The following is a 12,636-nucleotide window of genomic DNA, read 5'->3' on the forward strand; positions in this document are numbered from 1 at the left end:
TGCACAAGATGTACTAGACTCATAGGACCAATCATCAGGTGAATGGAAGCTACCTGGTCAAACCGGATTACATTCTGGCTGTATGACTGTACATTCACTTCACAAGTTTGAGGTGTAAGAGTTCGATCTTGTCTCTTAGCTTCAAATTGGAGTCTTTTGAAAAGTTGAGATGAGATCACTGTAAGGTCTGATCCTGTGTTGGTCAGGGCTTCCATGCTCACTCCTTTTCCTAACGTGATGTTCAGGTGGAGTTTTCGGCTTACACCCTTTTCGACAAGGTTGCCCAGGAATGTTGGCATCGGGGCAGGTGTGACGATCGATGGGTGGTTAGGACCAGTCTCGTGTAGCTCGCTGCGGAGGCAGGTAGCCAAAACAGCATTTTCTGGTACCTTGGGATTGTGGTACCTGGTGTGAGGAACTGTGCTGTCTCGTTCAGGGTGTGCAGCTGTCAGCTGTGGAGCTTGGGTGATGCTGTCACCTTGTGATGTGACAGTTAGCTCTGTGGTCTGTGGATGACGAGCAGTGTTCGGGGTGCTTGGCTCAGTCAGAGGGCAGTTAGACAGGGTGTTGGTTTCAGTTCTTATGCTTAGACATAGGAGGTCTGGTTCGTCTTTCTTGTCTTCCTTGTCTTCCTTGCGAGTTTTCATGTAAAGAAGCTCTTTCAGCACCCTCAGGATCTCTGCTGTCTCAGACGTGGCTGTCCTGTGTTTTTTCTGATGTGTGCACAGGATTGAGCTTACCAGTGTCGTGTCGAGAGTGGTTCCACTGCCGGCTGTCGGGGCTTTGTGTCCTGGACGGTGGGGATCAGCTCTTTTTGGGTCGCCGGCCCCAGAATCTTTCATAGCGCTCGCTCTGGTGCTTTGGACGAGCACCACCACGATTGTGCGGCCCTCTGCTGGCTTGGAACGGTCTTGACTCTCTGTAAAAAGGTCTGTGACTGTGGTGTTGTGGGGCGCCCTCTAGGGTCAACTCCGAGCAGTGCTCAGAGACAGAGTAGATTGTGGGTTTTTTCACAGTCTTTTGCTTGGTGTAAGCTTTGTGGGTCCCGTAACTCTTGTGTACACATGCTACACGGACACGCTGAGACTCCGAGATGAAAACTCCAACTGGCATGTAGGTTTCGGAGGAACAGAGTTTTAAAGTTGACATCCTGTTGCATACCTGGTTCGTTGCGTGCTCCGAAGTAGGCTTTCCGTAGTTGACTGTAGAAAGTCTGTGGGTTTTCAAGTCGGCCCTGTTTGAGGTCCATAGCGTTAAGGAGCCCGTGGTCTGAGTCTGGATCAGAGAATTCAAGAATCAAAGTTTTTCTCAGTTGCTGGTAGTCCACTTTGACAGTCTCTGGTTGACAATCCAGAATCCTATGCACATCACGGCGGGACGTGATTCTTAACAGGTACAATTTGTCCATAGCTGTCACGTTGGCGACAGTTTGTAAGTGAAAGTCAATGTCTTGTAAATAAGCGTGAACGTCATGACCTCCTGCAGGATCTGGATTGAACGTAGGGACGTTTCTGGCTAACTTGTCAAGTTCTCGGGGAGCCGTGCAGGGTTTAGTGGCATGCGTTCTCTGGAAGGGCTCTCCCCCCTCTGTTGCTGACAGGTGCTCTTGGAAGCTGGCTGGTGATGTCTTGAGCCATGGGCTAAAACCCCCTTTTCAGCTCTGGGTTCTTGGCTGAAAGGGTTGGAGTGGCGGGCCGGGAGAAACTCTATGGTGTGTGTTTCTCTGTCCCAGCCACTCTGTAATCTGTAAGAATGTTTCAGTTCAGCGTGAACAGTGTCAAGTTCATCTTGGAGCTCATCTCTCTGCAGAGTAAGCTTGCCGATTTTAGCTCGGGCCGCCTTGCAAGTGTTTTTCGCAGGCCCTGGCTTTAGAGTCTCTTTCTTTCAGTTCAGTCTTTGATCTCTCTAGGAGAGTGTCACATTGCTGGAGTTTTTCGTTGAGTTCCTTCCGGGCTTCTCTCTCCAACTGTCCTCTTTGGTCTGTGTCGAGGCGAAGATCTTGCAGGGCATTTTGAAGTCTTTCTACTTCTTTCTGTAGCTCTGGATCTGTGGCGTCCTCTTTCTCGGGCTGGTTCTGGGTCTCGAGGAGGAGCTGATCAAGGTGACTCTGGGTTCGGGCCTGGTCCTTCCAGGCCTCCTCCGCTTGAAGCATAAGTGTTGCTGCTTGCTGTTCCAGGTCGATGTTGCTCCATTCGCTGAGCCGTGCCTGGGTGACGAGAATGTGAACTAGGCTTCCGAGGATCCTGGCGAGCTCTTTGTAGTTGTAGCTTTGGGTTGGATCGTGTGCCATCAGTTCATCTGGCTCGGTGTCCAGTTGCTCTTGGTTTAGGTGCTGCAGGTTACTGGCGTCCTTGGGCAGGAAGGGGGTCGTCACTGCTTTCAACCATGTCGAGAGGTTGCCCCGTGGACTACTGGACTGGATGAACGGAACATCCTGGCTCACTGTAGGTGAGAGAAACACAGCATACACACAAAGAGACCAATGCAAGTTCGTTCTACGGTTAACGAGCTATACTCATACGGGCTATGCTGTTTATGAGAATTTTGGGGCTTACTGATGCAAACAGTCAGACAGTTCGCAGAGCCAATTAACTTGGGTCAACGGAGGACCTGAAATGGAGATTTGACAGGCAGTAGCCTAGCGGGTCACGTGATGACACCGGCTGCTGGTTGTCACTCTACTGTTTAGCTTCCTTGGTGGCTCTCATAGGTTACTGTCTTTCTGTGAAATGAAAGAAACAAATCACAACAGAACAAAGGACAGAAAAGATCAAAGTGAAACAAAAAACACTTGAAATGAGATAAAACAGTAGTAACACGATATGTGTTAGGGAGAATAAGGAGGCCTAAGCCTACTGCTAGGTTTTAAGATAGGGCCAACAGGTGAGTGGGGCTATCGGGGTAGGAAACCTAGGAAGATGGTGTGGCATGGAGAAGAGATGGGCCAAACACTTAAAATATATCCGGGGGAATATCTAATATTCTGTGGCTTATAATAAGTGGATGGGTTTTATCACATTTCGGTAACGCTGGTCGGGCAACCTTGCTCACTGGAAACCTGAGATGACTGTCCAATCACCAATCAAATACACAAAGGATGAACAAGGGAAACTTAAAGTGAATTAAGGCTTGTTTGTTTAAAATCAATTGAGTAAATATATATGTAGAAATGAGAGGTAACAGCTTTACCTAATAATGATAAAACAAAAAGGGAATTATGATAGTGATGGTAATTATCAAAATAACCTAACCCAAAAGAGAGAAGAAAAAGAATCAAAATCAAAATAGAAATAGACAGGATGAAACATGGGAGAAGGCCGCAGTAGCTGGTTTTCACCACAAGGGTATGAAACTCCCTCTCTGTGCTTCAACTGGTAAACAGAAAACTTAATTCAAATTAAAAAATTCAAAAACTGGTTTAAACTGAAATTTAAAATTAAGCAAGAAGAGAGCTGAAAGCTATGAACCGACTTAACAGGAGATGGCCACTAGATGGCTCACTTCCTTCTAAGTGGGTCAATCAGTGGTTAACCTGAGACACTTAATTTACACTATTAAACAATTAAATTTTAATTCAAATCATGTTTGAACCAAACTCAAAGTAAGTGTGAACAGTCAAAGGCAGGAAAATTTGTCTAACATAAAATAATATTCGCACGAGCAAAGCTGTAAATGCAAATAATTATTGAGAATTTAGACGGGCTAATTCAACAACCACAGGAAAAAAAAAAAATTAGCATTATCTGAAACGGCCACGAGATGGCGTAATTGCACTCATGCAGACTGAAGTCAGAAGGCAGGGTGTAATTTGAGACTACTAAACCCTTAAAGGACGCCCTCTGGTGTTTAGTTAGCGGAATTACACCCTACTTCAGTGTGATTTAGAATCTGAGCGTTTGTCAGCGCTGATTCTCCAACAGACAAAGGTTTGTACCTTTAAGTTGCTATATTGCACAAGAGCGTGAGGCAGGATTTCTTCGCTGCAAAAACACGCAAATGTGAACAACAGGAATTGTCCGTCTGTTGCACTCCCATACACATTTATCAAAATAGCACTTATGATTTAAATGTTTTAGGTTTAAAATTGGGTAGCTAAGCCAATTTTTCGACCAGGAGTTTTATCGTTTATTTTTGAATATCACTGTGGTTAACCACGAATTCAATATCGATATGTAATTACAAGGCCTTTTAACTACTGAATCAAAGGAACGTCGCTCTGATCAGATTTACGTCTCGTCCTAAAAAAAGAGATTTCTTCGTCTTTAATAGGCAGGTTACTAATATTAAAATGTTCTCACTGCAGAGAGACCTTGATCTTCTCTTAACAGGACATTTAACATTATACTGCAGTGTACTTTCAGCAAAATAACAGTGACTATACTGTTAGGTATTTCTAGAAACTGTTAATGTGCTGACTGATCAGCTTTTTGCCTCAGTCAGTTAGGAGTGAGTTCGCGTCTTGCGACTTATCTCACAATCTCATAATTTCATAGCGCGCGTGCAGAAATTATTAATAACCATATAAACAGATTGAAACTGAATTGCTCATAAAATGAAGTTTGAAATGCCCGCGTTTCTCCACCAAAATACTGTAGCCGCACTGGGTAGTACGTTAACGTTAGCTCAAATGATATATAGGGAATTTTAATAATTAATCAGGAATATGATTAATATATATATCTCGCGTAACAGTTACATTAAAATTATTGAAGATGAAAAATAGGTCAATTGTATATATCAATAACTCATTACAAGGCACTGTAATTTACTCATTAATATGTCAATATTCCATTCTTCATATCAATTAATGTGATATCTTTTACTGGGAATTAATGCAAATCAAACAGTGGTTTGTCCAGCAAATGGCCGTAAGATTAACTTATCAACTTCAATAAAGTTATCACTTCTTATAATTCCAGGAAAAATAGTTTCTGGCCATGAAACCATTCTCCGTCCTTATAAAATTTAGGTTACTTAAAAGTAACAAATAAGTTTTGTAGCTAAGATCAAACATTTCATTGACTTCGTAATGTGAGCATTTTAGACAGAAGCAATCATGAATATATTGGCTTTTAATAATTGAACTAATAATACATCAAACTACGATTCACACAGAGTAAATATGCGTATAACAATACAAACAGTAAAAACAAATACAATAAAAAACAAATAACAAAATGAGAGAGAGAGAGAGTGAGTGAGTGAGTGAGTGAGTGAAAGGGTGAGCGAGAGAAGGTGAGAGAGAGATAGGCAGAATCATGCAGAATGATCGCGCAGTATGGCAAAATCACATACAGTAACCTTTTTGAAAGACAACAAGGAATCAGATCACCTTGAAAAGGGAATAGACAACCTTAAGCAGTTATGGTGTTGTCAGAATTCAGCAATTATATTCCAGCAAGATGGTAAGTCCAGAATAATACATTTTACTGTAATTTCCTATGTATGAGTGGTTCGGTCAAAGCAAGACGGTTAAAACAGATACCAAAAATGACAGGTAAAGGTAGGAGAAACATAAAGTTACATTCATATGCAGAATTACACACATTTAAAGTTTGATTAACACAATAAAATTGTAGATACTCCAATTTGATATGGAAGACATCCAAGCACAAAAAGGAAATACAGTCAATACATTTAGAATATATTTACTTTCCTTTTTCCTTACAAGAATTCCTAGCGAGCTGGGCTTTTTCTGTTTCTCCCCATGTTGGGGTAATAAAGTTTTACGATCTGGTCAGGAATTTAAACCCAGCCATGCTGGCACCAGGCCGGCCATTCAGCTTGCAGAGAGTTTGATTACCTGCATGAGTTCAGGGGCTAAAAGCTTTGGGTTTTTAGCCAAGGAATGTGCATTGTTATATATCCAACCATCCATGATTCATTAATTCAGAACCAATGAATGAATGAACTGCTCATACGCTACATTTGTACAATCATGTCCCACCCCAAGGACCTTCAGAGGAGCCGCCACCTATTGACCAACCAGAAACACCAATGTCCGACACTGAACCGACCACTGAAGAGATAAAAGCAGCCATCAAAACGTAAAAAAATGGCAAGGCACCAGGCATTGATGGGATCACTACAGTAGAAGTAAAGGCAGGAGGTGATATTTTAATTCATTGCCTGCACCTACCACTCAGGACCATCTGGAAGTACCAGTTGCATGGAAGAAGGCCATTTTACTGTGCCCATTCACAAAAAAGTTGACACTCGGGACTGTAAGAATTATCGAGGTATCAGCCTGCTTTCAATTGCAGGCAAAATTTTTATGAAGATCATTCAGTCAAGACTGTCGTAAGCAGATGAGCAGACAAGCAGAGAAGAACAGGCAGGATTTCAGCCAAATCGCAGATGTTGTGATCAGATCTTTACCATCCTTCAACTGATGGAGGAAAGAATAATATCACTACACCTGACCGATTTATTTATTTATTTATTTACAACAAGCAAAAAAAAAAACTATTACTTGCACTACTGTCTGTTCATCCAGAAACACTGAATAATCCATTTGCACACTGAAATATTTTCTATGCACTTTACTGACCATTGCAATAGTGTAAATTATGTTCATATGTTCATAGTTTCTGCCTATAGTGTACATACACTTTCACATAATCCATCTGTATAGTATGTTCATAGTACACCTATCTGTATATCATGCTGATAGTATTTAAAATCTGTAAATTATGTACTTAATACTTATCTGTATAGTTATTGTACATATTGTAGACCTTGTATATTCGGTACTTACTGCTTATTGCACTTCTGGTTAGATGCTAACTGCATTTCGTTGCCTTGTACCTTACATGTGCAGTGACAATAAAGTTGAATCTAATCATCTAATCTAATCTAATATGCTGTGGGAGACAAATGTTTATCATATTTATTAACTTTTGATTAGCATTTGATTGTATTCACTGGGCTATCTTATGGAAAGCTCTGGAAAATGAATTTGTACCTCAGAAAGTGATTACACCTCTCCAGGCAAATTATGATGTAATAATCCAGTCAAGTGCAGATCCAAAATGAGCTCTCAGAGGCATTTAATATTCAGACCAGGGTCCGTCAGAGAGACGTGGTTTCTCCTCTCCTCTTTAACATTGTGATGGATGCCATAGGTAGTGCCACAGGGCCCACTCATCGTTTTAATCATATTATAGATATAAAAAGTTCACGCTTACATATAGTTAGCTGAGGTATGGAAATGCGTATTTGGCGTGCTGTCGGGGAAAGGCCTCCAAGCTCAGGAAGGCCTCAAACCTAGAGTACCCACCCCCCTCCCTGTATAGTTGTAAAATGAACTAGAAGTGAGTAGATGGGGTGGAGGAGGGATGCTGATAAACGGGAGATCGATACTCACAGCATCGGATGGATGAGACTCGCTTGTTAGGAATTAAATGAATATAGTATGTCACATTTAAAGCATGTGTTTTGTAATCGGTGTATTTATATAAACATAATAAATATACACAGTACACACATTTGGTATGTAAACAAAAACTTTTTTTGTTATTTTGGATGTGATTAATCGTTTGACAGCACTAATATATATAAATTACTATTAATATTTATTAATATATATTATATATTAATATATAATAAATATTATATTACTATTAATATATATATTATATTGCATATATTAATTTTACAAGCAATGTCCAGCATCTGATATATTTGGTATCTGAGACGTGACCGAGGGTCTTAACCATGTCATGAATCCAGCAACAGGCTAAATAATAAATAATATGTATAGTAAATATATAGTTGTGGTCCAAGATTTACAGTAAAACGCAAAATCTCAAATTCACAGGTTCATAAAATGTGATGTACATCATGATTACATGATTTACACAATAAAATCATACATTCATTGAACTTTGTTAACATTCTGTGCACCATTTGTTACAGCTGTTTGAAAGCTTTTATAATCCATAGAATTTTTTTTGCAAATTTCAGGAAATTTCAAACCATAAACAAGAGGGTTCAGTATGGGTGGTACAATGAGAAACTCTAATGAAAGAATGATTGACAGCCCATAGGGAGTTCCAAAGTTGCAAACCGACTCAAAGTGACCTCGCCAAAAAATAGCTACTGATAAATTTAAGAGGATCACTATGTGTGGAATACAAGTTTGATATGCTTTTCTCCTGAAATCTAGTGAGCTTTTTCTACAAATGATAAGAATTTTAACATAAGAGTATAAAACTTAAAGGCATGATATCAGTTGTGGTCAGTATGAAAAGCCAAAAACATTATTAACAATAGTGTTTGCACAAGAAAGCTTGTCAATTTCAAAGTTGTGACAGTAAACCTTTCACAGTTTGTTACCACACATCGTGAGTCTGGCTTTTAATATACCAGCAATACCAACATAAAGGATCGGATAAATCCAGCTTATAGATATTAAAAAAAAGATAAAATCATAACATAACATTGTTTTTGTATTGTAATGGTTTACTGATTGCTACATACTGTACCTGTCAAATTCCATTAACATTAACATTCATGTTTCATTTGATGCATTTGAAAAAATGGCAAAAGCCTGTAAGATACATGCTGCACAGGAGACTGAGTGTGTATCAGACAGCAAGTCTGTCAGTAACCTTGGAAAAAAAACAGCTGTTCCAAACACAGAGTTGACGGATAAACACAAAATCAGAATGTACATGGGCTGGTGCAATCTCTTGTGAAAAAGAATTGTGCTAAATTGCAGTAAAAGTGTACTTTTCGTGTACTTCAAGTATTACTTTTTTAAAAAGTACACTTGCAGATAATATATATAATTTAAATTAAAGGCCACTTAAGTGAGTTAGAGTACACTTTAATGACAATAGGTTTCTTAACATACTTAAGTGCACTTTTTAAAAAGATGCACTTTATAATAATGTCTAATTAATTCTTATTTAAAACATACATTTACATAATTATGATTTTATTGTGTTTTAAATAAATACATTTATTTTGATATAGTTATCATATATTTCTTCTAATATTAAATACACTTTGTTATTGTCAGGATAGTCACTGGAGGCAGAGGTAAGTGAATTCAACAATGTTTATTTTTCTCAAGAATAAGTGCCACGTGAGTAGAAGGTGATTTCAGTTGCGGATTCTGTGCAGATCACTCAGTGAGAGGCGGAATGCAGGTGAGTATGCTCCTAGACAATGAGGTCAATGCCACACAATCACGGATTACTAAAGCTTGTCCCTTTTTCTTTTACAGGAGAGGGAACTGTCCAGCGAAGCTTGACAGGAACACAGGAGATACAGGAGATGATGGGAAATCAGGTAACTGGGATGGATCGGGAATCCTGGAGAACAGCAAAACAATGACACAGAGGTTAGATTTTCAAAAGTACGTGTACGTATACGTATACGTATACGTTACGTCGTGGAGTTCTTGGGATGCGAGGCAAGCTGGGGACAGAAACATGAGGTCTGTTCCTGTTGGAGGCTTGACGGTGAACTGGGGCTGAGGTGAGTGTTTTTATAGTGCCTTGATGAGATCGTTGATGATGACCAGGTGAGGGTGATTATACTCAGGGGAGCGTGAACATTGTGGATTGGCTGGGACCGGGCTTGCCTGGTCCCTGACACTTATACAGTATACTCCAAATAAAACTTATTGTTGAAATTTTCATCACCAGCTCTTGCAACTATAAACTCTATGAAGTTTAATTTTCGAGCATACTATTTGACATACAGTGTCATTTAGAGAGTACTGTGTAATTGTATGTAGTACTGTTCTTTACATCTGTGTACAGAAATACTTTCAATATCATTTATGTTGTTCTAAGCCACTTAAACATTTAATTGCATTAATTGCAAGCAAAACTTCAGAAGATTCTAAACAAAATTATTTACATTCAAATACATTTGATTTTATTTAGACTACTCTACACTGCATTGTAAACACAAAAAAAAAAAATACTTGCCTTTTAGAGTTTATGTCAATTGAGTCATGAATGAGTCTAAAAAATCTTTGGTCTAACTACACAAATGGAATTAGGAACAACTTGAACAGAAATGAAAGGCCCAAAATAAACATGATGCTGAAGTATCTATTTTTGTTTTATGCGCTGTGTGCCAAAAATACTACGTTCCTGATGGCGCGCGTACTGTCAGCCGAGTTTGAAAAATGCGACTGTGCACCATGTTGTCTGAGGTTGCGAAGTCTGTGCGGGAGCTTTGTCCTGATCAAACGAGATCGAGGAGTGTCGCGTTGGGAATGATTATGAGCCATTATGGACTACTGCAGATAATGAATCAAGTAAGTATATCGTGATATAAGCTTTCTTTATTCTTAATTTCTGACCATTCCTGCGGCTTTTCACTGGCAGTTTTCTTGCTATAGATGGACTCAGGAGGTGACTTAAATCTTGGTCCTATATTTAAACATTATCTGAATTGAATTCGTGATATTGGAATGTTATCGCGTGTGCGTGGACCAAGAAAATTTGGCTGCTCGAAAATACAATATTTTAGTTTAAACAACGAAATGATTTTAAAATTAAACGTTAAACGCTGATTGAAACACAATTCCAAAGATCGATCTTGTAATATATATAATTCGATAATATATAGATAATATAGTGATTCATGTTGGGTGTTTTCTAGTTTGCATTTTGAAGAGCTAGATGTTCCGTTACTGCTTGTGGTTTGTAATATGGTAGCCTATTATTTTTGACTTTATTCTTGGAGGTATGCATTTTGCAGGATCGTTACAGCTTTGTTACTAGAGATTTACCGTGTGGAGGACACAGACCAGTACTGTAAGAGGTGATTTTAGATAGTTTTTAATGAATTGTTGCCGCTGGATTATTAGAGGTAATTCACCTCCTAAGGTGAGTCAGATTTTGTCAAAAGTTTACATTATCCCTTAGCATCAGATCAGAATTGCAAGTTTTTAATGATTCTAAGCCTCTACCCCCCTACTGCTTAAATTCTTAATAGATTGCAGAGACTACAAGGTTTCAAACTTTGGGACTGTCAAACTATATCATGGCTTTCACTCCAATGAACCATTTATATAGTGATAATATTTTTATGGGGGCAGCTGTGCACAAAGGTTACAGGAATTGGACTTGTAACCAGAATAGTCACAGGTGTTCGAAGTCTCGGTGCTGGCAGGAGTTGTAGGTATTAGGTATGCTGAACTGAACAAGCGCTCTCTTCCACCCCTCACTAACCCTGCGCTGAAGTGCCCTTTGAGCAAGGCACTGAACCCGCCGTTGCTCCCTGGGGCGCTTGATATAGCTGCCCACTGCTTCCGGGTGTTATGTGTATTCATGGCTGTGTTCACTTCTCTCACTGTAGTGTGTGCACTTGGGTGGGTTAAATTGCAGAGCACCAATTCCGAGTATGGGTCACCATACTTGGCAAATGGTCACCCCACTTTCACTTCATATGTTTTATAACATTTGTTCTTCTTTCTTCCTTAAGGAATTTTTTCTGACTTTTTCTGCCTTTTGGAACATTTTGCGTTCCACAGAGACTGTGGAGAGATGGTGTGCAAGTTCATGACAGTTGAAGTTTACTGCCGATGGAGAGCTTCTGGGACATTGACAGACAGCACTTCCCAGTTAGTTCATTTGGAGTTTTGTTTTATTTTATTGTTATTTTATTTTATTTTATTTTATTTTTTTTATTTTATTTTATTTGTCAAACTTGCATTCACTAATGCTGGAGTAAGATTTTAGTAGAAACTTTTTCGGTCCTGTTTTATGTTGGAGCTAGTACAGGTTTTGACGCCATTTATGGCCTGCTTTCACAGACAGGTCTTAGACTTAAGCCAAGCTTAGCCCATACGGTTAATTATGACATTTAAGTCATTTTCATTAACATGCCTTAGAAAAAACAGTACTGGTGTGCACCTTTGAGACAGAAAGCCAAGGGCAGGCATGATATTTTGTTAAAGATCAGTCAGTGCAAGTTTTTTTTTTTTTGTTTTCAAGTTGACACAGCTCAGAATTAGATTAATTTCAATTCAAAGGGCTTCATCGGCATGACTTGCACAAGTATTAGCCAAAGCATAATTATAGAATTAAATTTTCGTCTGGGGCTGGCCTTAAGCCTTGTTGTGGCAACCGGGGGGGTCCCATTAACACCAGTTGTAATGTTTTACAATAAGGTCTCATTTGTTGTAATGGAATGATAAGTGTCTTGATTTTTTTTTTTTTTTTGTTTAGTTAAGTTTGTGTGTTAGTAATCTAACTTTATGGAGACAAAGACTCCCCAAGATAGTATACCAGTAAATTTTGGACCTTGTGGGATTTTAGGTCCCAGTGCCGGAAAACAGGCTCATACTCATACAGAATGATGTTTTTGCTGGAGAGATTAGGTACTTTTTATGTAAGTATCAGAGGTGGGAAAGAGAAACAAAAATATTCTCCTTCAAGGTAAAAGACCATTACATAATGAAATTTTATTAAGTACAAGTAAAAGTACCAGTCTAAAAATCTACGCAAGTGTAAAAGTAAAAAAGTAGCTCATTTAAAATTTAATCGCAGAGTAAAAATTACTTAGTTACCAATTTAACAGTGGGAGGGAGGCATTAATGGGACAGGCACAAGGGTGTGGAACTCAGTTCCTGGAGGGCCACAGTCCTGCACAGTTTAGATATAACCC

The 12,636-nt window shown here is 39.2% G+C and overlaps 1 pseudogene; it reads right to left on the reverse strand.

Moving 5' to 3' along the window:
* Window positions 1-7,876: 7,876 nt before the first annotated feature.
* Window positions 7,877-10,252, reverse strand: LOC122145773 (annotated as a pseudogene).
* Between the last annotated feature and the right edge of the window lie 2,384 nt (window positions 10,253-12,636).

The sequence above is a fragment of the Cyprinus carpio genome, chromosome A7, assembly GCF_018340385.1.
Source record: "Cyprinus carpio isolate SPL01 chromosome A7, ASM1834038v1, whole genome shotgun sequence".
Lineage (NCBI taxonomy): Eukaryota > Metazoa > Chordata > Actinopteri > Cypriniformes > Cyprinidae > Cyprinus > Cyprinus carpio.